The sequence below is a fragment of the Sitophilus oryzae genome, unplaced genomic scaffold, assembly GCF_002938485.1.
Source record: "Sitophilus oryzae breed Bouriz unplaced genomic scaffold, Soryzae_2.0 scaffold_1494_pilon_pilon, whole genome shotgun sequence".
In the NCBI taxonomy this organism is placed as follows: Eukaryota; Metazoa; Arthropoda; class Insecta; order Coleoptera; family Curculionidae; genus Sitophilus; species Sitophilus oryzae.
This window is the reverse complement of record NW_022146163.1, coordinates 2365844-2393598: the sequence shown is the minus strand read 5'-3', so window position 1 is coordinate 2393598 and position 27755 is coordinate 2365844. Positions and strand designations below refer to the sequence as shown.

Sequence of the window (27755 nt, the reverse complement as noted above, 5' to 3'; positions counted from 1 at the left end):
TTTTCAGTCTTAACATAATAACGTACATTTTAAATAATATCGTACAGACTATGTTTAGTGGTTAGATCGTTAAGAACATTTATGTCGATTTAGTAGTTACAATATGATTTAGATCTTAGGTTTCATTACATTACGTCTTGTAATAGTAACTTTTTTCTATACATATTATTATTGCGCTATTTCCACAGATGATAACCAAACATAGATTCTAGAATCTACTGGTTGCAACATCTTCGATTTAACATCATATAAAATATATCAAATTAATTAAAGTAATGCTACCTTTTATGCATTTTCTATAACTTTACATGTATTGTATTTTTTTATAGTCTTTTCATTGAATATATTTAATATTATTCCTAACATAGCTTTACTCGACATATAACCACTATAATAATTATTAAAATTGTACAATGCTATTTACCATCAGAATACATCATGAATGAATATAGTCACTAGTTTTAAGTAATAAACAACTGTGTTTTCTTTCCCTGTTCATGCCTGGCGCCCAATATTTGTATTTTCGATTTATTATTGTTAGTTAGTTTCTTTCCAGTGAAATACCTTATCCACGACTGCTCTACCAACGAAAAGCTGCCGTTCGCAGTGATAATGTTTAAAAAAACACAATTAATAAAAAATAATTAGATTTTCCTCCTCTTCTATGCACTGTTACATGACAACATGACTATGTGTACAAGTCGTTGCTTATTCATACAATCGTACATTTCACTTTTTGTAAAAAGTATTAAATGTCGTTGATATACAGAATTTATTTATATTGCGTCGCAGTAGGTATATAGATAAATTAGAACCGACAATCGGATAAAGGTATAAAGCAATTTTCTAAAATAAACTGCAAATTTATTCTATTGAAAATGTCAGAGCTCACGCAATTTCAAACTCTGATATATGTATAGATTTCGTTTATTTATTTTTCTTCGAAGAAAATAATTTATTCCGATTTTGAAAAAAAAAGAGAAAAATACAACACTGATTTTTTAATTTATTGTTTGGTATTGATTTATTGGCGCGAGTTTTCTTTTATTAACATCTATCAAAATAATTTGCGGCAAGGTTAATGTAGCAGTAAATTATTAGCTAGTTTGATTAAATTACCAAACTGGCTAAATTATTATTTATACGGTATATATTATATACGGTATTACAAACCAATCGACGAAAGAAAGACCGCCGTTAGATGGTTTTACATATTTATAGTCGGTCCAACGACAAAATCGTGAACAGTGATAGATGTGTCTGTCAATTTAATTTAAAGTAGTTTATTTTGTTTTACAAAGAAATAAGTTGGTACAATAATTGGAACGCATAGCAGAAAATTAATTTATTTACAATTTGAGTGACAAGTGATTACTTCAAAATATTGTGAAAAAAACTGTATAAAACTGAAAAAATCTAATCCAAGAAGCAAGCACTGTTCATTAAAATGTTGTATCCTATGTTATAGGGCTTGTTTCTCTCTACAATAATTTCCTGTCTCACATTGTACCTTTTGTGTCCGGGAAGGGATCATAGTTTCATAGTTGTCGATTTTCGAAAGAAATCAGTTACGTGTATATTATTTCGTATATTTTTCATTTTATTGATTTTATGGAAAGCACTGTTCATTAAAATGTTGTATCCTATGTTATAGGACTTGTTTCTCTCTACAATTTCCTGTCTCACAATATACCGTTTGTGTCCGGGAAGGGTTCATAGTTTCATAGTTGTCGATTTTCGAAAAATATCAGTACATGTATATTATTTCGTATATTTTTAATTTTACTGATTTTATAGAAAGCACTGCTCATTAAAATGTCGTATCCTATGTTATAGGGCTTGTTTCTCTCTACAATTTCCTGTCTCACAATATACCGTTTGTGTCGGGGAAGGGATCATAGTTTCATAGTTGTCGATTTTCGAAAGAAATCAGTACATGTATATTATTTCGTATATTTTTAATTTTATTGATTTTATAGAAAGCACTGTTCATTAAAATGTTGTATCCTATGTTATAGGACTTGTTTCTCTCTACAATTTCCTATATCACAATGTACCGTTTGTGTCGGAGAAGGGAACATAGTTTTATAGTTGTCGATTTTTGAAAGAAATCAGTACATGTATATTATTTCGTATATTTTTCATTTTATTGATTTTATGGAAAGCACTGTTCATTAAAACGTTGTATCCTATGTTATAGGGCTTGTTTCTCTCTACAATTTCCTGTCTCACAATGTACCGTTTGTGTCCGGAAAGGGTTCATAGTTTCATAATTGTCGATTTTCGAAATAAATCAGAACATGTATATTATTTCGTATATTTTTCATTTTATTGATTTTATGGAAAGCACTGTTCATTAAAATAGTTATTTTAATAATAGTTTATTTTATTTTACAGAGAAATAAGTTGGTACAATAATTGGAACGCAAAGCAGAAAATTAATTTATTTAAAATTTGAGTGACAGGTGATACTTCAAAATATTGTAAAAAAAACTGTATAAAACTTAAAAAAATCTAATACAAGAAGCAAGCACTGTTCATTAAAATGTTTTATCCTATGTTATAGAGCTTGTTTCTCTCTACAATCTCCTGTCTCACAATGTACCGTTTGTGTCCGGGAAGGGATCATAGTTTCATAGTTGTCGATTTTCGAAAGAAATCAGTACATGTATATTATTTCGTATATTTTTCATTTTATTGATTTTATGGAAAGCACTGTTCATTAAAATATTGTATCCTGGGTTATAGGGCTTGTTTCTCTCTACAATTTCCTGTCTCACAATATACCGTTTGTGTCCGGAAAGGGTTCATAGTTTCATAATTGTCGATTTTCGAAATAAATCAGAACATGTATATTATTTCGTATATTTTTCATTTTATTGATTTTATGAAAAGCACTGTTCATTAAAATATTTATTTTAATAATAGTTTATTTTATTTTACAAAGAAATAAGTTGGTACAATAATTGGAACGCATAGCAGAAAATTAATTTATTTAAAATTTGAGTGACAGGTGATACTTCAAAATATTGTGAAAAAAACTGTATAAAACTGAAAAAATCTAATACAAGAAGCAAGCACTGTTCATTAAAATATTGTATCCTGGGTTATAGGGCTTGTTTCTCTCTACAATTTCCTGTCTCACAATGTACCGTTTGTGTCCAGGAAGGGATCATAGTTTCATAGTTGTCGATTTTCGAAAGGATCTACCAGTTCTACTTTCATTTATGCGAATTAATAAATTATCAGGGTGCGATTATGTTACTATGCAATATAGATGTGCCTTTTGTTTTTTTGCAAATAATAAATAGCACTGACATTAAGACGTCATTTAGATAAATCGCGATTTTTTAACGAGAAAATAGTGAATAATGAACCAGCAAGTCAGATTTTTAAGAAAAATGATCCAGGAAGATCTTCCGCAAGAAATTATTAACCAGGCAGAGGCGGCTACAGCACAAATACTGCCAGAAAAGTCTCGTGGCGTATATGATAGGGAATTCATAACACACTAGCTTGTCATAACTTCAAAAACTCACGCGTGTGTTATTATTTATTTTATATGCATGTATACATGTAAGTAATGTCTGTATAAGTAGTGGCTGTTGGATAAATATATTTTTTTCTCTCGGTAAAATAGTACAGGTACAGACGAAAAGTTATTAATCTTCAAAACAATTAAAATCATATAGATTCCTCCCTATATGTAGCAGTCATATTACTGACATCGAAACCGAATTTATCATATCAAAAAACACTCGGACCCCAATTTTCATCCAAATATCGTTAATTAAGAAATTAATTGGAAAAACCTAAATAAAATTTAAACTTCTACACCCTGGATTTCCTCGTGGATTTCCGAAATGAAGTCATTTTAGAACATAGATTTATACGAACTTTTTTACTTATTTTTATCTATAGAATATGTTGCCGAAGTTTACCGAATACAATTTGGACCACCCTGTAGATATTCTTTCTTTTGTCAATGAATACATTTTGATCCTCTTCTACTTGTTTTTCACTGTACCTACTTCCAAGAACTTAAAATTATTTATTAACATTGTTTGTTTTCTATTTTCAGGGCGCCGGCAAATGGGACAGAGATAAAGTTGCACGATAAGGTAAGCCTTTCATAATCCTTTTAATGGCGTGTACTTTATTTTTCCACTGAAATGGAGAAATAAAGTTGGAAACAGTGGATTATTCTTTTTTAAGATGGCGCAAAATTTGTTTTGTGTAAGAATACAACGGATAATATTTATTGTTCCTTTAATTTTCCGGATTATGTCGTTTTTGTTAGAGATTGCATTACCGGTTTATAAATTTACCGGTTAAATGTCGTGAAAACGTGGTAAAATATTACAGGCAAATCGTCTTCAAATACCGGTAATTTCGGTAGTCATTAAAAAAATAAATATACAACAGTCTAGAAGCAGGAACGCCAAATTTTCCAGAACTCCAGAAAAAGTTCGAAGTCTTTATTTCGGACTGCTTTTGTGATTGCAATAGATTTATTAAACAGCCTCTACACTATGCGAAAAACTCTTCGAAACATGTCAAGGTCGCATTTCGTCGCCCAACTTTGACGCATTTCGATTTATTTCCAGTTGTCTTGACCCACTTCGGTTTGCCTCGACCTACTTTCGATTCTTTAAAGCGCCTGAAAACTACTCGTGAGGAGGGCATGGGGGGATTTTTAGCGTTTTTTGTTGTCTCGTTCAATTTTGTTTTGTTTTGAGCCATTTCAAAAAAGTGGCGGTATCTGTATGCGAGGCAAAGGATTTTTTTCATAAATCTCAGTGAAATAAGTAAACCTGGACGTTTCTAAAATAGCTGTTGTTTACCATGATATTTCGTTAATTACATCTCATCTCATTTTTATATTGATATACATATATATATATATATATATATATATATATATATATATATATATATATATATATATATATATATATATATATATATATATATATATATATATATATATATATATATTCCACTAAAATTAATATTTGAACACGCGTTTATTAAATGTATAGTAGATATTTAGGAACAAAACTTTTTACTTGCTTACTACCACTGCGAACGGCAGCTTTTCATCGGAGAGCAGTTATGTATAAGGTATTTCACTAGAGAGAAAACTACTCAATAACAATAAACAAAAAAATACAGATATTGGGCGCCAGGCATGTACAGAGAAAGAAAACACAGTTGTATATTACTTAAAACTAATGAATATAATTACAATATTTTTATGATTAAATTTTATTATAATGAATTAGTATATAAAATTGTATATCGTCAGTGAAATGTCATAACCTGCTAACTCCATTTTTTACGTTAATAAATTTTTTTTATACCATTAGAAGGAGAAAAAAATGCTCTATAAGTAGGGAAAGAATACATTTTTTCCCATTAAAGAAAATTTGCTATTTTAACGCAATAATATCTGCTAACTCCCAATGATCTGAAATAGCCACCGAAATGCTGCTATCTCCATAATTTCCGTTATGATCACGCTAAAGCAAACTCACGGATTCTTACTCGTATGTTTCTTTAGTACAGTACGTCGATTCAGGGTCGCACTAGGCCAAAGGGGTGGCAAAGGAAGGAGGGGCCCGTGTGGATTTTTTTGCGTATTTTTGCGCCTTATGGTTTGGTCAATTTTTCCCTATTATATACAGGGTAAATCTTAAATAAGTGCAAATATTTTTAGGGGTAGTATATTTCGACCCAAGAAACACGATTATGAGTTTTTTTGCGCGAATTTTTTTTTGAAAATTTGGAATTTTAAAAAAAAATTGAATTTTTTTTAATTTTTAGTTTAAAAACATACTTTGTTTGCAATATGGCAACATAGGTAGTAAACTAAATTTACCAGAAAGAAAATTCTCAAAATTATAGCAAAAAATTGGAAATTTTAAAAGTGAAATAACTCGGTTGTTTTGGATTTATTTGAAAAAACGGTAAAGAGAAAATATTATGTTTCTTTTATTGAGATTTACTAGCCCAGAAAATATTTGCACTTATTTAAGACTCAACCTGTATAGAAATCAGGGAACTACCCTAATGCAAGGTAAACAAATGCAATGCAAATGCCATAATGCAATGCAAAAGCAAATATTGTTAAGAATAAATAATGAACCATAAAGGGGGCCCACGAAGACTGGGATCCATCTAATAGTTATATATATAATATGGCCAATCCGACCCTGCGAGTTCTGTAAATACGGGGTATCCCTAAAGGGTAAAAGGAAAAACGAAATTCTCTATATACGAGCAATTCATCGGCGTGCTATAAATAGTTTAAATAACCATTACTTACTTGTACAAGAATTTCCATAATACCTAATCAGTTTTATTTTTTTCAACGTTTTTCCACGTAATTCCACGTAAATGATACATAATTTTTATAAAAATTAAAAAAATAAGGAGAAAAGTAATAAAAATTTAATAAAATCACGCACTGTTTTTGTTCCAAGCTGGATCTACTACCGTTGTATAAAAATTAGGAGAAGCATGGAAGGATTCTACCATATCTTCTAAGAATTATAAGTTTAATTTTTAAATTACTTTCATATTCATTAAGTCCAAAATGCTGCTACTTCAGTTCTTTAAAAATGCAATAAAAATCTATTCGTTTTTGGACTTGTATGTTTTGCTTCTAGACCGACGATATTATAAATATGTATGGTTATGAATATCATATTTTTTAAATTTAATTGATTATTTCTAAATCTGTTTAGGTAATATTCAATTCCATTTTCAAAATTGCAAACAATAAAGGTTGCTATCTCCACAAGTATATTTTTATTTCTTATTTCTGCAAGACGAATATCTGCTATCTCCCTATTGTGTTTGAAAAAAATGATCTAACACGAAATATTGAGTTATATTGTTCCTCAGCAAATAAAATTCTTATCTCTTTATTATATTAACGCATGAAAATACTTCCTACATGTGTACATATTTTTTTGTACTGTTTTTTTGCTCTTCTGTAAAATTAGGAATAATAGAGTTAGCAGTTTATCGTCATTCATCGACGATATGATATTGTTACGGATTCCGTGGGTCCACTAATTTAAACTCACGATAAAATACTTAACGTATTTATTTTCTCACTTTATACACAATTACTAACTTATAACACACAACAACTAACTATTTATAAGATTCCTTCACCAAATTGTCCGATTTTCAATTTCCACGCGGTATATTCAAATTTCAAAAACTCTCTCAGTTGTCGATGGCTCCGGCTTATATACTCTATTGACTGCTTCTCGAAATTTCCCCAATTCTCGGAAAGCGTACTTCTTCATACCAGACAATTCTATTGTCTGATTCCCCTTACTTCTCGACTTGACTAAAGATGGCGCCTGAAAAGTCTTTTAATTTCTGGCGGATACGTTGCGGTTGTGCAGGCAACCAGTAATACATTTTTAATTTCTGGCGGATAGGCCATTTTTCTTGACATTGCCCCCTTCTCAAATTTGATCGTCCCGATCAAGGTTTCCTGTCTGAATCTCTTCAATCGATCCAGATGAACTACTTTCATCTTACTTCTAGGGCTGCGTTGAATCCGGTACACAACATCATTTATCCTCTTGATGACTGTATAAGGACCTTCCCATGCTGGAGTTAACTTTGGGGACCTCCCTTTCTTGCGCTGTGGGTTATATAACCATACCATATCGTCCTGTTGAAATCCCGTAGAATTGGCTCTGAGGTCGTAACGAGCTTTCATCCGGTCACTGGCTAGCGTAATCTTACTTCTTACGGCCTTATGAATTTCCATTAACCTTTCCTTCAGTTCATCCGCGTAGTCCTCTACATTTGTGGTGCCGTCGTCTGGTGATCCGAACACCAAGTCACAAGGCAACCGTAATTCTCGACCAAATAAAATCTTCGATGGTGAAAGTCCGGTGGTGTTGTGAACTGCACTTCTATACGCCATTAGGAACAGCGGTATGTGTTGATCCCAATCTCTTTGATGTTCGGCCACCATTTTCGAGAGGTGTTCTTCAATGGTCTTATTGAATCTTTCGACCATCCCATCAGACTGCGGATGTAAAGCTGTTGTCCTAGTCTTGTGAATACCAAGCAGATCACACATCTTCTGGAACAGTCTTGACTCGAAGTTCCTTCCTTGGTCAGTGTGAAGCTCTAAGGGAATTCCAAATCTACTGAAGACATTATTGACCAATACTTCAGCTACATCGATGCTTCTTGGTTTGGAATGGCAAAAACTTCTGGCCATTTACTGAAATAATCCATCGCCACTAAAACGTACTTGTTGCCCTTGTGCGTTTCAGGGAATGGGCCTGCAATGTCAACAGCGATTCTTTCGAATGGCAGTCCAACGTTATATTGTTTCATTTTTCCCCTAGATCGAGTGCTTGGTCCTTGGCTGGCTGCACAAATTTTACATTGTCGACACCATTTCTTGACATCTTCGCAATAATCCACCCAGTAAAAGCGATCTCTCAGCTTGCTCAAGGTCTTGTTTACCCCAAGATGGGCTCCAGTTTTACCACCGTGAATTTCTTCCAATACCTGGGTAACTTTCTTCCTTGGTACCAGTAACTGAGTTGTTACTGTGCTGCCATCCGCACTTTCCCACGTGCGCTTTAACAATCCATTCTCAATAACCAGTGAATTCCACTGAGCCCAGAGTGCTTTGAAAACGAGCCCTCTGTCCGCAATATCCTGCCACGGTGGTCTCTCGCCGTTACCTTCCTTGAGCCGTAGTATTGCTCCGATGTCTGGATCTTTCATTTGATCTTTCCTCAACTGTGCCGTCGTCCACTGTTCATCAGCTCCAAGCTTAAAACTCCTTATTCTGATAGTGCTTTCGCGATGTTTCATTTTCTTGTCCAAGGTAGCTCGTCGTCGATCTAGGTCGTTGTCGATAATTTGTACCCGTCCTACACGGCACCCAGCGGTTTTCTCTAGTTTCCCGAACACAGTCTTCTTGGTATCACCAGGTATCATCACAGTTTCCGCTGATCTTACATCCATTCTGCCTGGTCCCTCGTCTGGAGATAACATGAACTCTTCATTTCCAATATTTAAGATATTTCTCTGGTGATCGAACGAAAATCCATGTTGACGAATCACATCCATGCCCAAGATGAAGTCATCTTCAATATCTGCCACTAAGACGCTATGCTGAAACTTCAAATTTCCTAACTTCAGTTCGACGATAGCCTCTCCCCGTACAACGGCCATTTCCCCCGTAACTGTACGTAAACACACTCTTCTTCCCAGAGGCATCAGCTTCAATCCTTGCACTGAGTTAGCCCGCACCAACGATACCATAGCGCCAGTGTCCACTGTCATTCGGATTCTCCTACCATTGACCTTCCCGTCGATCACTAAACTGTCAGCGGTTCTTCCCAGACTCCTAATGGAAAAAATCCTGGGGGCTCTGTTCTCCCCAGTCAATACTCGCCCCTTAGTATTGACTGATTTTAGTTTTCCTGGTGCCTACGTTCTCTGGATGGTGAACGGGATCGCATTTGAACGCGGCAATCCCGTTTGATGTGGCCATTCCTGCCACATCTAAAGCACCTTATGTCCTGTGATCTTCTATAGCTCTCTGTCTGGGTGTTGTTGCTACTCTTGTTCACTAGTAACTCACATAGTTTACTAAACATCTCCTCCAAACGTATGTGAGAACTTCCGGGCTGTTCCTCAACCGTTACCGATCTTATCTTCGGTCTAGGGATGGCGCTAAATGCAGCTTCGATTTCCAGCGCCCTGACCAGTGCTTCGCTGCTGGTAGAAAATCGGGATATTTGCAGCGCCCTCTGTAATTCGTTGTCCCTCAGTCCGCTGATAAAGCACTGAGCAGCGAGTTCCTCCCTAAATCCTTCCGGTGCTTCAGGATACGCTAGGTGTACCAGCCGACGTAAGTCTGCTTCAAATTCCTGCAGACTCTCTCCGGACCTCTGCAGGCGTGTCTTGATCTGGGCCTGGTAAAGTTGACGTCGATGTTGGTCGCCATATCTTCGGTCCAATGCAGTAACCAAGGTTTCGTACTCCTGCTGTTGGGCTGCAGGAATAGTTTGTAGCAATTCCAGGGCAGGGCCCCGCAGCGCGATGACAAGTGCTGCTGCTTTCTCGTGGTCGGTCCATCCGTTGGCAGCAGCCGCTGCTTCAAACTGGCGGTGGTACATCGTCCATGTCGTTTGTCCATCGTAGGTCGGGGCCTTAAGGTTTGCAGTTCCCGGAACGCCAGGTGTCCTTACTTGTACCTTGGTCTTCTGTAGGTCCATCTCCAACCTTTCTATCTTCTGCTGAAGGCGCTCCTCCAGATCTTCTACGGCTTCTTGAAGTGGTTCTGCTGTTCCTGGCAACGTACTTCCAACATTGCTTGTTGCTGTTCCCCAAGCTTTTCTGAAGTCGAATTTCTTGATTTTCTAAAGTTTTCTTAAGACGGTCCTGATCTTCTTGTCTTTCTTTCTGGCGGCGCGTTTCTATATCTTCTAAAATTTCCCTCCATTCATTCTTCTGACGAATTTCTAAATTGCCTAAAATTTTCTCAAGCCGGTCCTGTTCTTCTTCTTTGTCTTGTTGTCGTTGAATTTTCAAATCTTGGAAAATTTTTTCAAGCCGGTCCTGTTCTTCCTGTTTATCTTGTTGTTGTTGGAATTTCAAATCTCCGAAAAATCTTCTCAAGCCGGTCCTGTTCTTCTTGTTTTTCTTTTGTCGTTGTAATTTTTTTCTCTTCTTTATCTTTTGCTTTCTCTTTTTCTAGTCGGGCTCGCTCTTCTTCTCGTTCTTTACGGAGTCTTTCTTGTTCTTCTGCCTTCTCTCTTTCTAGTCGGGCTCGCTCTTCTTCTCGTTCTTTACGGAGTCTTTCTTGTTCTTCTGCCTTCTCTCTCTCATATTCTCCATAAAATCACCCAATAATTTGCTTACTTCCTCCATTTTCTTCGCTTGTTCCCTTGTACCAACCATAAAATACTCTAATTCGGTCTAAAAATCTTCCAATCCACTTAATTTCTGCTTAAAATCCTCTTGAATCCCACTTCTGACACCAATTGTTACGGATTCCGTGGGTCCACTAATTTAAACTCACGATAAAATACTTAACGTATTTATTTTCTCACTTTATACACAATTACTAACTTATAACACACAACAACTAACTATTTATAAGATTCCTTCACCAAATTGTCCGATTTTCAATTTCCACGCGGTATATTCAAATTTCAAAAACTCTCTCAGTTGTCGATGGCTCCGGCTTATATACTCTATTGACTGCTTCTCGAAATTTCCCCAATTCTCGGAAAGCGTACTTCTTCATACCAGACAATTCTATTGTCTGATTCCTTTACTTCTCGACTTGACTAAAAGATGGCGCCTGAAAAAGTCTTTTAATTTCTGGCGGATACGTTGCGGTTGTGCAGGCAACCAGTAATACATTTTTAATTTCTGGCGGATAGGCCATTTTTCTTGACAATATGTTTGTACGGCCTTAATTGATTAATATAAGAGTAGTATTGCTTGATGAGTGATACTGGTAACATTATCAATATATAAATAAACAACGCTTTATTGTACAAAAAGCCAAAATAGCTTCATCGACAAAGCATTTACAAAACAAACAAAAGCACAAAAACAAATATACAAATAATAAAAAATGCCATACAATACAAATCAATTCAAAAAAAAATTACGTCATTAAAATTACAAATAAAACATACATGGACATTGTAGAACACAGGCGTATCAAGAAAATTTTACAAAAGGAAAATTGTAAATGGATAAAATCATGTAAGAGTTATAAAATATTAAATATTAAATACTAGACCTTAAACCAGTGTGTGAGATGATCATATTTTTAAAATTGAAAATTGTTCATGATTAAACATCAACAAAAAAGTCGTTTACTGTATATAGGGCTCTCTCCAGTAAGTATAATTTCAGAGCTTTGCGAAATGCGGGAAAGAATGAAAGTGACTTGATATTCAAAGGCAAATGATTGTACATTTTCTTGGCATTGTACAGTATTGAGCCCTTAACTAGTTCTGAGCTCGGCGTTGGCAGATAAAGATCGTGCTCTACATTCCTAAGTGGATAGTTGTAAGATGGCCTTTCCGGAATAGCAGATATGTGCTTGAGGATTAAGCAAAGGGATTCAAGGACGAATAAGGAAAGAAAAGTCAGTATTTTCAAATTTTTAAAGAAATTCTGACAGTGAGTTCTACTGTTCAGTCTCAATAAGTATCGAACTGCTCTCTCTTGAAGTTTGAAAATACGATCAAATTTTGTCGCGCAGCAAGTACCCCAGAATGGAAGGGCATAACGAAGATGCGACTCAAAAAGGGCATAATAGACCATTCTAGAGGTTGATGAGTTAAGTTCCTTAGAAACTCATCTTAGCGCAAAACAGGCAGCGCTTAGTTTCTTCGATACAGCTTCGATCTGCAAGTCCCATTTTAACGAGTTGTCTACAACAAGTCCTAAGAATTTCACAGAGTCCACGACGTTAAAGCAATTATGTGAGGCTCTTGTATTATCACAGTCCAATTATTGTAATTTTGTTTACGGGCCTTGTCTCGATCAAAAATCTAAGAGACAGTTACAGAAAGTACAGAATTCATGTATTCGCTTAATATACGGATTAAGATCGAGAGACCATGTTACATATAAACTAGATATGTTGAATTGGCTAAATATTGAAGACAGACAAAAGTTACATTTTGCATGTTTTTTTACACAGAATTTTGCGGAATGGTTTTCCTGAGTATTTAACTAATAAACTTAAATTTCGATACTCTAACTATGCTATAAGGCAGTGTAATAATATGGAAACTCCCAAACATCGCACGGCGCTATATCAGCGTTCTTTCTCCTACCTGGCAACCAAGATGTACAATTCCAACTTGAATCTATACTCCCTTGATTTAAAGACGTTCACTTTCAAAACAAAATTAAAAACTTATATGTTGAGCGGATATAGAATTACACAATAATTTGATTTATTAATTTTTGTATCCTTTACGGAACAATTTTCATTTTTTACTGTTTTTGCTTTAACTTATTAAGTTGTTGATTTTTCCTTATCTAAAGTATATTGTTAATTTTCATTTTTCTTACTAATTCTTTTTTCTTTGAATGTTATTTTTTAAGAATGTATTATATTATTTACTTTTTTTATATGCTCGGTTAACTTAACAGCTCTGCTGAATTTCGCCGAGTAAAAAATAAAGACGTTATTTATTTTATTTATTTATTTATTTAATAGTGATGTTATTAAGTACAAAAGGTTGATAGTACTTTTATATGACAAAACTTTAGTTTTTGAATGATTGAGGCATAGGAGATTAGAATCGCACCAAGATTTAATGGTGCGTAAGTCACTGGATATAGTATTATATAGTGCCGTGACATCTGGGCCGCTCCAAGTGAAACTAGTATCGTCCGCAAAGAGGCAGATTTTACCGCTAATGTCTAGAATTGCAATGTCGTTGATAAACACCATAAACAAAATAGGGTCAAGTACTGAACCCTGAGGGACACCACATTCTATAGGCTTACAAGAAGACATAAACGTATCAATCCTCACAAGCTGCCTTCTGTTGCCAAAATATGACATAAGCCATTCGAGCGGCACTCCCCTGAATCCATAGTATTGCAATTGATTTACACAGTCGAAAGCCTTAGATAAATCAGAGAAAATTGTAGCTGTAGAGTGACGGTTATTTAGGCTAGAGTACATTATTAAAAAGTTCGAACATAGCATCATTTGTGCAACTGTTACTTAGAAATCCAAATTGATGGGTAGTAAGTACTTTATATTTAAGGAGAAAAGATAGAAGCCTTTTTTTAATCAATATTTCAATGAACTTAGATAGTGTGGACAGGAGAGCAATTGGGCGATAGTTCGAAGCGTGATCTTTATCTCCTCCTTTATGCAGAGGAATAATTATTGCTGTCTTAAGGCAATTTGGAAAAACTCCTTTTTGAAATGACTCGTTAATTAAAGTAGTAAGATAGATTAACGTGCATTCCGGAAGTTCAGAGAACATTTTTAGAGTAGCCCATCAGTCCCAGATGAGGATTTGTTTTTAATACTTTTAATTGTACTACGGAGCATCATCTAATGCTACGGGCGTGTAGAAGAAACTGTGTAAATTCTCATTTGCTTTTGGGAGATATGAAAGTGAATCGTGGGAAGGAGTTATGGTGTTCACTAAATTTTTAGCCATATTAACAAAGTAAGTGTTTAAATCTTCAGGTGGCTTAAAGACTGTGCCAGACGAGGAAGTCATATTCCTTAAGTCATTTACAATAGCCCAAGTCTCCTAACATTACCGGATTTGGCTAGCCTCCCATTGTAATAAATGTCCTTGGACTTAGCTTTTATAGTCTTACGATAAACCCTTCTATAAAGTTTCATGTAATTATGAAAGAAAACGCTGTCTGTGAATTTTTTAAGGTGTGATAATGAGCGCATGTTCTTTGCAGATATACGTAAGCCTGTCGTCGACCAGGGTATACCTTCCTTAATTTAAATATCCGCTTGGGAAAGATTATTTAAATATCCGCTTGTAAGAAGAAGAAGGAACCAGTTTGACCTACTATAAAATATTGAAAAATGCTAAAATTAAGAAATTGGCGCTTATCAAGTTTTCCCCTGGACCCTTCAATTACTTTTTACTAAATTCCTATCTTCAGTATAATATTTTTGAACCCTACTTTTATATCTCGCCGTTTAATACGAATCTTGTAGAGAACTTTACAAAATTATTTTCGTTCTGTTTTTCCTTTTTCCCTTTTCATGGTGCCGGCAAATAGAGTTTGGATAAAGTTGTGCGATAAGGTAAGCTTTTCATAATCTTTTTAATGGGGAGCGCTTATATTTTTCCGCTGAAATTGTAAAATAAAGTGGAAGACGAGTGGATTTCTCTTTTAGAGATGTCGCGTAGTTTGTTTGATGTAAAAATGAAACGGGATATTGCTCACTGCTTTTTAAATTTCGGTAAAGAAAGGTGTGCTTCAGAAGCTTGTAAAGATGTAATTAAAAAAATATTTATCTATATTTTGTTTAATACTAAATATCGTTGCTACCTATTAGGGTTGCCGGAACCGGAGCTGTTTTTCGGAACCGGGAATTTCGGTACCGCGCCTCTTAGGAACCGGGATTTTGCATTTTTTTTCGGTACTTTCGGTACTGACTAATTTTTGTTCAATGGTGTTGCAGTTCATCAATCAGAAAGCAAGGGATGGTTTTTCAAAGTAAAATGAATAAAAATTTGAAATTTTTAATGAAAATAATATCAAATTATTAAGTAATCAGTCAAGAAAAAATTAACATGAACATAAGTAAAGAAAAAGGGATAGATAACTTCACATCAAGCAACATAAACCAACTTAATTGAATTTGAGACAAAAACCCTAAAATATTGAAATAAAAATGCAAATATCTATTAAAACATAATACAGGGTGTCCCAGAAATGAGTGTAGATATTTTAAGGGGTGGTAGATCTGGTCAAAATAAACATATTTTCTCTTTACCATTTTTAAAATAAATTGAAAATAACCGAGTTATTTAACTTTGAAAATTTAAAAAAATAATCGCAACATTTTGAGAACCGCCTTCAGATATCGCCAACTACATCCAATTACCCGGAGCAAGCCCGGATTTCAGTTAATTCGACGCACTGTGCTGCCATAAGGACAAGAAAGTATATGTTAAAAGTAAATCATAAAATCACAACACCTGAGGAGTTTGCAGAGATGCATTATTGGTGCACCTTACATTTTTAAGATTGTGATATTCTTACATAAAATAAATTAAAAGTTAAATGTTTAATAATGTGTTAAAAATGTTAAATTAAAAAACTTACCCAACATTAAAAAAGATACTTATGACAGATCGATGTAACTGCGACAGTTCTCTTTTTCGATATACACTTAACTAAAATACACTTCACTGTGCTGCTTTACTTGTACATGCTATTATAATAACTACTAAAATAACGGTCCCCATTTTTAACACATTATTTTCATATAGGCCTCATCAAAATTTGAATCACTCATTTACAAAACATCTTGAAAAGCACACATTACTTTGAATACCTTTCTAAATGAATAAATGTTGTGAATCTTGCCGCCACTGTTGTCACTTCCGAACTACTTTCAATCTAAGAAAAAACATGTTTCACTCAACAATTTTAAATACGTATTTTGTTTTTTCGCTATTTTTTCTATGTATTTCAACAATTCCATCGATAGCCCAAACGTCGCGTCGGCCGTCGGCCAAGAGAGCGGCGCATCACTGGTAACTAGAAGTGGGTTGTGAAATCGCAGTCCGCTACTTTGTCACAGCTCCACCAATGTCGCAGTATGTGACTGCTCCAGTTCCAAGAAAATCGCAGTGACATTTCGGAGCAGTTTGCAAGTTTAGGACATCTGCGCTCATGAGTAGCAATAGGAGCAATAGCAGGCAATAGCACAGCTTAAGTAAAAACCAGCTCGGACAGTGTAGCGTGCCGCTTTGATCTTTTCACGCTCGGATTTGCGATTCGAAAGAGGGGGAACACTAGAGCGGCGAGCTCTCTCGCCAAAACCAATAGCCGCCTAAGCGCCAGTCAGCCCAGAGATGTATTCAAAAAAAAATTTACACGTGACGTAAAAAATTATTTGACTGGTGCTAGAACATAATTTAGATACACGTGTTTTAAATTGTTGACTTTAAATAAATATGCATTCTCAAAGAAAAACATTTAAAAAACAAATTAATTAATTTATTTCTAGAAAAAACATCAAAATGAAATAGGTACATTGATTACTTATAGTTATTTACGAATGTTTCTAAATTAGGAGCTTTCGGTTTTTGTTTGCTACATTTAAGTTCTTATTAATATTCTTTAATGTATAATAAATTCTAACTTTTGCGTATAATTTTAACAAAAAATACATTATAGGAAAATTTTGATTGATGGTTGAATTTAATTGTCTGAAATAATTTAACGAATTTACATAATATATTTTCATTTAAGGAAAGTTCTTCAAAATTGTTCTGAAAAATTTTATAAAAAAACTTTTTTAAAAACAAGTTTTTATTTAAATACACTAAAAAGAACAAAATAAACTTTTTCTTTAAAACTTTTATTATGAACTTATAACGTCATTACACAATTTTAATATTATATAAAAGCTTGTCGCGAGATTTGAGTGTACAGTTGCACTCATAAAAATCTGGTACGACAACTTTATCTTGTAATTCCTGGTCTAGTGGTCTATCATAACACAAACTTTGAAAATGAGACAGGGTAGACACAGGTTTTAGTTAATTTACTTGTTTATCGATGTAGAGAAATCTCACGACAAGCTTTTATATATCTAATATTAAAATTGTGTAATGACGTTCTAAGTTCATAATAAAAGTCTTAAAGAAAAAGAGTTTATTTTATTCTTTTTAGTGTATTTAAATAAAAGCTTGTTTTTAAAAAAGGTTTTTTTATAAAATTTATTTTCTACTTTTTAGTTATGCTGGTTTCTCAGTGCCACACACTTAAACTCAATTTTTTTCTTAAATAACTTTCTATGGGTATCCTAATAATATGTATATCGATTTTCATTAAAAAAGGAGAACTTAAAAAAAACGACAGCTGTCAAATTTGACAGTTCAAATGTGAGACAAATAAAATGAAAACCGACTATGGGGTAGGGGGCATCCAATATATCGATTTTTATCAAAATCGGACAAATTTGAAATTATTTGACAGCTGTCACATTTGACAGCTCAAAATTTTTTTCTTTCATTTTAGCCCACGGCCATCATCGATTTTTATCAAAATCGGACAACTTTGAAATTTTTTTGACAACTGTCAAATTTGACAGCTCAACATTTTTTTTTCATTTTCGCCCATGGCCGTCCTATATATCAATTTTTATCAAAATCGGACAACTTTGAAATTTTTTTGACAGCTGTCAAATTTGACAGCTCAAATTTTTTTTCTTTCATTTTAGCCCATGGCCATCCTATATATCAATTTTTATGAAAATCGGTTGACTTTGAAATTTTGACATGTCATTAAACTGTCATTTTTTCAAGATGGCCGCCCATATATTTTTTTTCATATGTATATACCCACAATATACCTATACAGGTTGTTAAATTGTTCATTACTCGCGGCAAGAGTTTTATGGTTGAAATAACCTCGGCCCGCTCGTCGATAGACGACGCGACGGGACGAGTCGGCAGAAAAATCAATAATGCATACGTTCTCAATAGGCAGTGTTGCCATTCTGTTTCCCTATAAGTAACTGTCGAGTTAACAACCTGTATATATAATATATATATATATATATATATATATATATATATATATATATATATATATATATATATATATATATATATATATAATTTCAGCCCGATCCATTCATAAATAGAATTTTAAAAAATCAAAACCTCAAAATGCCGCCATTTTGACAGCTGTCAAAAATTCGGGTCATGCCTTGCAAAAAATGTATTGTCATCGGGACTGAACCTACATGCCAAATTTCAATCTCCTACAATAAAAGGAAGTGGTTTTAATTTAGCTTACAAGATTTGCCCCGAACAAACATACATACATACATAGATAGTTACATACAAAGCAAGTTAAATAAAAGCTTATAAAAATAACCTCCAATGAGGAAACTAAATAAAAAAATGGTCACTTGGTATTAGCAAGCCTCCAAATAAGTAGTCTTCATCGTTTTGAAAAGCTCTAAAGTATGAATATACTTTTAAATTGAACATTAATTTTGAATTGAAAATTAAACAGACTATATTTTGAATTATTTCCATAATTATTTGTGTAACCAGCAGCCGCACATCCCGGAAAACCTTTTCCCATTCCATCAATAAAAATAAAATTGAAATAAAAGCACAAATACCTATGGTTAAATATAAGAAAAAAAATCGAATTAAAATCTTCCGTAATACGGCCCTACGCGCCACCGGTGGAGGCTATGCATCGACTGAATGAGGCTGACTGTCGGTCGCTTAATTCATTTAGCGCATCGTCGGAGTAGGGCGTTTTAAATTCGAGCGTGGGAAAAATTGGCGAGTGTCCAAGCCATAGAGAAAGTTAATAGTTTAGAGAGTGGTGAATCGCGTGGTAAAATGTTGGGAGATTGCGCTTTTAGCGCCCTCTACTTGGCTACAGGTACGAACTATGAAAGAGCGGGAGATTTAAATTATTATTATACTTATTATTTTTAAGGCAATTAAAACTAAGTGTGCCCTTAACCAAAAACAGTGATATAAATGGAGATACCTACTCAAATTTTATATTATCATGATACTAAAGGATATAAATACAGCATTTATAATCCTTTTACACCTTTTTATTCAAAGTCTTACACGCTAATATAAAATTTGACTATTTCCATTTATTTCACTATTTTTGGTTAAGGGCACTCTTAATTTTAATTTTCCTTTTTTTATGGGAAAACGATTAAATGGGAAGAATTGAATGGGAATGGAAAGAATGACCAATTATTGTATTTTGTATTAATTTATAATACCCCTATTCTACTAATATCTAGCTACATTGTACTTACAGTTAAATAGCTACATAGTACTAGTTATATACATATTTACAGTTTTATGCTGGCTATTATTTCTTTTCATCGTGCTATCAATTGATTCGCTCCGACTTGAGTACTATACCTCGAGATGGCTCCAGGAATTATTTACCTTTACAGGCCTAGAATATGAAGATTCACAGTAGAATTTTTGGTTTTACTGCCTATTCGAAACAAACCTACCCCCCTACATCAAGGGACATACAATTATGCCTTGTTCTCGGCCATGATATTCCTTCCATTCTATATCCAACATCCAACTTAGCACACCTTCTGGTTCACAACAGGGCCTAGACTGGTCGGATGACATTTTAACAGAATAGCCCTTGATATCTCTTTCACACTTTTATTTAATAATTAAATAGGAGGGCTGGATGGTATAATTTCTAGAAAGAATAGCCTGTGAAATAAAAACTTAGGCATGGACATTACCTTTCTTACCTTTGTCTGCTATTTTTTAATAAAAAACAACTGTTTAGTTTGCAAAAAAATAAAATTAACAATCAAAAATTTCTTAAAAAATGATCAAGCCTTGTACTACGCCGCGTGCCGCTTTTTGAACAAACAACAAACAAAAGAAAAAAGAATCAGGTTAGCGGCGTTGCCAATGTCAATTTTCTAAACTACCCAAAAATCTAAATTAAATTCGCCAATTTGGGGAGAAAAATGTCCCGATTCGTCCCGCTCCGTTTTTAAAGCTAAAAATTTTACGCCATTTTCAATCAGCAATAAAATGTTGAAACTCCCCTTATTTTCGCCCCCTATTGCTAAAATCCCCACAAAACTCCCAATCGGCTCCGGATTCCCCAAAATTTGGGGAATTCCCCACAAATTGGCAACGCTGGAGGTTAGCGTGTTCTTTCTGAATATGCTAAGACTAACGGACTAGTGTCGAAACACAGATAGCTAGATGGACGTATTTCGGCACTTGCGTCGATGCGCTACAGGTACATTTGCCTGCGCGTCGTATGTCTTCTGGCAGTCTTTTAATTTTTCTGTTTGTCTATGGTCCAAGCTATATTTTTTTGTAAGCTGTGGCAATAGTGTAAATTCTGAAAATGCTCCTAGCCCCGCCGCTCGGTCAGACTGTTCCAGTCACAGTCAATTATACATTCATATAAGTTTTATTATTTATATCTATTTTTAAGGTCTGATGATGGCTAAATAGCCGAAACCGGTCACTAATAAAGAATTTTTTGACAGTGGTTTCGACCATAAGTTTCGACTTTGAATTGAATATAACATTAAGTTTTTACTATGGGCCACCACTCTGTGAAAATGAACAGACTCTTTAAGATTTTTGTAGCAAAGTGCTTGGTACTTAGAAACACTCAAATTCTTCTTAATAGACTAAAAAAATATAGCAACATCTATCAAAGTAAGACAAAAGAAAAATCAATATATTCTTTTTCGTAATAGACGTAATATCTGAAATATTTGCTACAGTATAGTACCGTACAGCCGCGATTTTAAGAGCTCTAGGGGCCCGCAGCTCGGAAAAGTTCGAATCTTGTTCGTAAGGGCCCGGTAGGCTTGGGGCCCGTCGGTGACTTACCCCGATTGCACAGACGTTAAAATCGTCACTAGTATCGTATGACCGAAATAAAAACCTGCGTCCAGTTGGCTTGGAAATGACAATCGATAACATTCCCCATAAATTTTACATATAAAATGCCAGCGATCTTCATTTCATAGCTATCGCTGACGCCGTTTTTTTCGATCATACGATATAAATAAATAAAAACTAAACGATAAACGATGATGTTGCCTATCATAATCACACCTATAGTCCTGTACTTATTTAGTAAATGCAACGAACGGTGCCGAACACCGAGTACGATTTTTCGGAGCAATTAACCTATAAAACTACATTTTTAATTTATAGGTTAATTGCTCCGAAAAATCGCTGCTACTTGTCACAGTGCTTTTATTGGAGCAGTCGCAGAGCGTAGCAGCTCCACAAAAATCGCAGACTGGCCCACCTCTACTGGTAACTGATAACTGCTCCTTTGTCGCGCCGCCGTGTCGAGCTTGCGTCATGCGAGGTTGCCGTAGTTTCAACAATTTCAAATTCAAGACACTCGAAGCAATCAAATTCTTATTAAATTTTAAAAATAAAACAGAAAAACATGAAAGGAAACAAACAAAACACAAATGAATTGGTTATTGATAAGGTCACAAAAAAGGAATTTTTAAAATGTTTATCGTAATTCAGAATTCAATACATCGAAAACAGCCCGACGAATAATAAATTCATTTTTGTTTTCTTTATTTCCTTTCATGTTTCTCTGTTTTATTTTTAAAATTTAATACGAATTTGATTGCTTCGAATGTCTTGAATTTGAAATTGTTGTAACTACGGCAACGTTGCTTAACATCGTCGTCTGACGCAAGCCCGCCACGACGGCGCGGCGACCGGCGACTCAAAGGACCAGTTCACACGCGGCGGTTCTTGGCTGACGGTTAGTCCAGAGAAGAACGATCGGTTAGGCGGTCGATGGAATTGTCGAAATACACCGAAAAAATAGCGGAAAAACAAAATACGTTGTCAATAATTGTTGAGTGAAACATGTATTTTCTTAGATTGAAAGTAGTTCGTAAAGTGGCGATAAGAGACAATAATTCTCGAGAAAATAAGCAAGAATAATAAGAAATAGCATCACTACTGATTTAGAAGAATTTGATTTCGAGCGCTGGAAAGTATCAAAGGACTTTCTCACATAACAAAAAACAATTCTTTAATTATCGTTACCGAAGCCTGCTGATAGCCAAGATCTGAACCCTAATTGGTAGTATTAATTAGAGTTTCCGGAACCGTACTAAAACATTTCCGTTCAATGATTGTGGAGTTCGTCAATTAGCAAGCAAAGGATGGTTCCTAAAAGTAAAGCCGATAAAAAATAGAGTTTCAAATGAAAATAATACCAAATTATTAAGTCATGAGAAAGCATACATGAACACAAATAATGAACACAAGACACAAGCGAAAAAAAAAGAAAACAAAATTATTTTCATTCTAGCTTAAATTAGTTTAATTCTAGGTAGCTTAAAAATTACATCAAACAACATCAACCTCGAGGTTGGTTGGTTAAAGACTATTAAAAAACATCTTTTATTTTTGTTTGGAGGCTACAGCTTCTTTCATAATAATTTTTGCGTTGTTAAAATACAAAGTTTTTATTTTATTTATTAACCATTACCATTAAAACTTGCTCCCCCCCCCCCCAACCCTTCTATGTAGACTTCAGAACAACCTGATAACGGAAAATTATGTATGGATATGTATACACGCACATACCGCAGAAATAACTAGACCAAACACATAAAATTTACTTTCTTGTGTCGAGTAGAATAAGCAAATAATACTATAACGGAGAAAATGGTAGGAAAACTTACAGAAAAAGAAATATAATATTATGGGTGTTTCCGTAGTTTAGATAAGAAAAACTAGGTTTAAAAATGTAGTAAATATTCACGATAAGAACATAATAAACGCTTAACTGGAAAACATTTATAATTACACATAAACATGAAAATAGGTATATGCTGTATACTAGTTTCACGGTTGTGATGGACTTTTTTTCTTCAGCGCAAAATGCAAGTTCTTCTAACGTGTGTAATTCTATGGGCTAATAGTAAGTTCTAACATCAAAAGTTTCAATGCGAGACAGCCTTACTTACCTATTGTACTGTATTGTTATTACAAAAAAGATATTTTTTAAATATTCTTTTACTGTAGCTTCAAAGATGAGCCTGAATAGGGCCAAGTTATTAACTGCATTAGCTCGATTATACAACTCTATGTATATTTTTCCTATATAGAAGGATGTAATTAATAAGTGATAATAATTTAAGTGATTATCGCTTGGTGGCCATATTGTAATTGTCATTTCTTGAAATATTAATTCAGAAGTCATTTCTGTCAGTTCCACAAACTATCCCGTCAATTCTTATTACAAAATGGCAAAAGACAGATTTGGTGATATTTATTACAATAAAAATGTTTAAGATAAGAAGGATATATGTACTTTATTTCGTTGTATAATCTTTTGAATACAAATCGATGTTTAGTGATTAGCTACCTAATACTTTTGCCTGACACTCAATGCGATACCGGCAACACTACTACTGTTGCCGGGTAACGCATTTCGTGTCAGGTAAAAGTATTATTCGGTAATCCCGAAACATCTTGTGGTATTACATTCGACAACAGAAAGTTTTGGACCTTGGATCTTCTAGAAATGAAAATGCTGCCAACTGGAATACACCGTTATTTTCCAATGATCAAAATACTGAGTCAATAAATAACCAAGGCTGTGACCACTGTAAGAAACACTTGATTTTATATAATTTATAGAAATATGTAGTGACGCCGACGTTTAATACAAATTTTGTGAAAGTGAATCAAATTATTTATTAATTTTTAATTTATTACTTTTTCAACATTTTAAACTACACTTTTTTAAATATGTCCTTCAAATTCTTCAATTTAATAACTGTTAGTAAGAAGTTTTACTTCAAATATACGCACATAATAGGTAGGTAGTGCACTCACATTTTTTGAAGTGAAACTTCTTTAAATAATAAAAAAACGAGACGCGCGAGAGGGATAGTAATAGCGGCAGTGTTGCCACAGCAACCCTATTCGGAATTGATCTACCCCTTTGTAAAACAATTTAACCCCGTTATCTCATGATAATTTACCGCGATGAAAAATAAGCTTATGTGACAATACTGGGTAACGATCTGTGTCATACGCGGCTAAAAAAAATCAATATAATAAACTTGATATTGTACCAACCTTGTGTGCTAGGAAGTAAATTTTCATGTATATTTTTATCGATAGGTTTGTAGCTTCTGAATAACAGTCTAGCTCATTTGCCAGCTCAGAATAAGAATTTAGAGTTAGTAATTCGCATTTTCATTGGAGGACACTGCCATATTTAGTTCAAATTTCAAACCAATAAAATCAACGAGAATATTCGTATAATTTAATAAAACTACTGTAAATCACTATAAATAATGAATTTTATAACAGAAAGTGCCCTGCGGTTATTTAAAATATTAATCCGGTAAATGATGGGGATTATGATGAAACTTTTATTAACATTCTGAGAACTCGAATAATGACAAGACAAGTGACATCTGTTTCAAAAAGGCAGCGATTTAGAGTGATAATTTGGTTATGTAAAATTTAGAGTAACAATTTTGATTATGCAAAAGAAATACTGATTGCCTAACGATTAACATTACTTTAAAAATAATTCCCCAACATAAATAATGAACAAAACATTTAAACAAAAACAGACCACTCAAAACAAATTATTGGTTAATATAGCAGTTAGTAGTAGTCAGAGATATAGATGCAGTATTTTGGTTTAATGGCCACAGCTGTCAAGCCATCCGGCCGAGTGATTATCGTTTTTTATCATTAAGATACGCGGGTGAAAGTTGCACAACGAGTGCGTAGCACGTGTTGCGTGACCACACAAGTACCTTTTGTGTGACCACACAAGTACAATGGAGTTAACTCGCGTGTATTGTACAATATTTTATCTACGTCTAACTATAAAAACACACAAATAATTTTAAAAATTATTGTACTTCACTATATACCTATCCTAAAAATAAACTACCTTAATACCTTTGTTCAAATAACACCATGCATGGCAATTGGCAATGTCAATATGACAGTAAATAATATTTATGTCACTAGTTTAAAAAATGAGCGATTCGGAAAGTATTCCCTCTGACATTAAAGAAGAGGCATTCAGAGCCATTTCTGGATTGCTTCCAGCAAGATCGAAACAGAAGTATGAAAATACATACTCTAAGTATGAAAAATGGTGCACCGAAAAAAAAGTACACAACTATGGAAATGAAAAAAAAAGGAGTGCGGTAATGAAAATGCTTGAGTTAAGAAGCTCTTAACTCACTCAAAATGCGTGAGTTAAGAGCTTCTTAACTCACTGACGTAGATAAAAATTAATAAAACATTATAAAATTATAAAGCTAGAATAGTATACGGTTTTATATTAACTCTAATTTTTTTGAAGTTTATAAAAAGCATTCATAAAAAATATATATCCTTCTAATCCTTCATTTTAATAGCTGTTAGTAAGTAAGAAGTTTCATTTCAAATATGTCGACAGAAGCATCGGCCGGACGCCGCCGCCGGACCAGAATCAGCTGTTAAAAATCATGGACCATGTACCGAAATTACCGTTCTGAAATCGTAACTAAACGATCCCAAGGTAGGTTGGTACGCAAATAGGATCGTCCGATAACCGTCAAATCTTGGTTGGAATACATTTGAATTACTGCGCACGAGCGTGATCGTTCGGTGAACGGTTCTGCGGCGGACTGGAACAAACCTATGGAAATGTTTTCAATGAATTCAATTTACTAGTGAGTTTTATATCGTTTATTTTTTGTGGAGCTATGGTTTATTTCCTATTCGTATTTTCGAATACACATATCATTAAGGAAATCAATACCATAAAATTACAAGCGGTGGTGGCACGCAGTAACGTGATCGGTCCCAATAAAAAATAAATAAATCATCGGTAGCGCCATGTTGTCGACGCAATTCGAATATCCGTAATTTAATCGGTAAATTGATTCATAATTCAGGAGCAAATTACACGATTTATGTTTTACATACCTCTCCGTCCCCGATTGCTTGCTAAATTACCAGTAGTTGTGCTGCTGCAGGTTGTGTTGGTACTGTAAAATTTTAACTTGAGTGGAATTTTTTCAGTAAAAAATGGGCTTAAGCGAAATTAGATTTATCTCTGTTGAATATAACTCTCTAATACATCTTCCTATTTTCTTTCGAGTTTGAAGTATTACAGATTAAAGTCGGGGATGGAACGTTTGGTGTTACAACAGCAGAATAATACAGTAGAACTTCGTTAGTTCGGCACATGTCGGCGAACAGTCACCGCCGAATAAATGAAGTATCCGGATTACTGGAGGAATATTTTTATGATGTTATTATTTCATACTTTTATTGTTTCCAACCTAAACTCAAAATTAAACGTATTTTTATTTAAATCAAAACGCAAAACAGGACAAACGCAAATTTTAGGACATACATTTATACGAACTTTTTTACTTATTTTTATCTGCAGAATATGCTGCCGAAGTTTCCGGAATACAGTTCTGACCACCCTGTATAGTCACATACAAGGTATGACTTTTTAATCTTTTTATATTAAGTATTTCAAACGTTTGAAATTGTTTAAAAAATTATTTGTGGCGTTTGAAAAAATAGCATGTTTTATTCGGAGTAAAAATTACTTTTGTACCTCGGCTGTAGTCAAGTAAGTATGTAATCAAACATAGGTACAGCCTCGCCACAAAAACTGTAATTTTTACTCCTAATAAAACAATATACTATTAGATTTTTAAACATCAGACGTTATTATTGCATATTATAAGAACCTTACACGAGCCGCCACTGGATTATCTGAAATACCATCCGCGACAGAAAAAAATCAGTAGCGACGCATCGGCTGCAATCAAATATCCGTAATTTAATCCGCGTTTACGTCGAACCGCCAACCACAAATTGCATGTTTTTATATAAAACAAATTAGAGCGGAATAAAAATGGATTTTTCAGAGTTCAGCGTAATTTTATGGCGCCGAGCCGGTGCGGCGAAAAGGTATGGAATCAACGAGGCTAAGAAAAGATATAAAAACTAAACTTACTTTCTCAAACAGGCTGTTTCAGTTTTTTGTAGTTAGATGAACACATACAGTATCCATCAAAAAGTTGATCACTGTGGTCGAAATTGGTTTGTTTTAACAAACTGCCTGTTATTCAAAAACCGAAATTTCTGTATTAAACATTAGATACATTTAATACAGGACGATATTTTATTTTATAATTGATTATTGTCTACTGCTTGTAAAAATATGTATAGTGATATACGGTTCTGGACACTCTATTTCCGTGGTCTGTATTCTTATATACCGAGTGCGTCTCAAAAGTGGCTCACCCCTATAACTTTTGTATTTTTGTTAGATAAAAAAACGAGATTTGGTATGTTCGTATATGACAGAAGTTAGGATTGATTGACGTATTCAATTATTTTTGGACACTTCCTGTTTCACCGTAAATTACTACAACTTTTTATTTATAAATGGCA

The 27755-nt window shown here is 34.0% G+C and overlaps 1 protein-coding gene and 1 long non-coding RNA gene across 2 annotated transcripts in view; one reads left to right on the top strand and one right to left on the bottom strand.

The window, feature by feature from the left end:
- Positions 1-27755, top strand: part of LOC115877495 (high affinity cGMP-specific 3',5'-cyclic phosphodiesterase 9A) — a 543425-nt gene that overhangs the window by 255707 nt on the left and 259963 nt on the right. The window contains exon 2 of the mRNA XM_030893689.1: positions 4082-4121. The gene's annotated coding sequence lies outside the window, so the exon portion shown is untranslated. The remainder of the gene's footprint in view (positions 1-4081; positions 4122-27755) is intronic.
- Positions 19640-20175, bottom strand: LOC115877496. The gene is made up of 3 exons (XR_004049357.1): positions 20042-20175; positions 19784-19986; positions 19640-19722 (listed from the first exon to the last, which is right to left on the bottom strand). It is a non-coding gene; the product is annotated as an uncharacterized LOC115877496 (long non-coding RNA).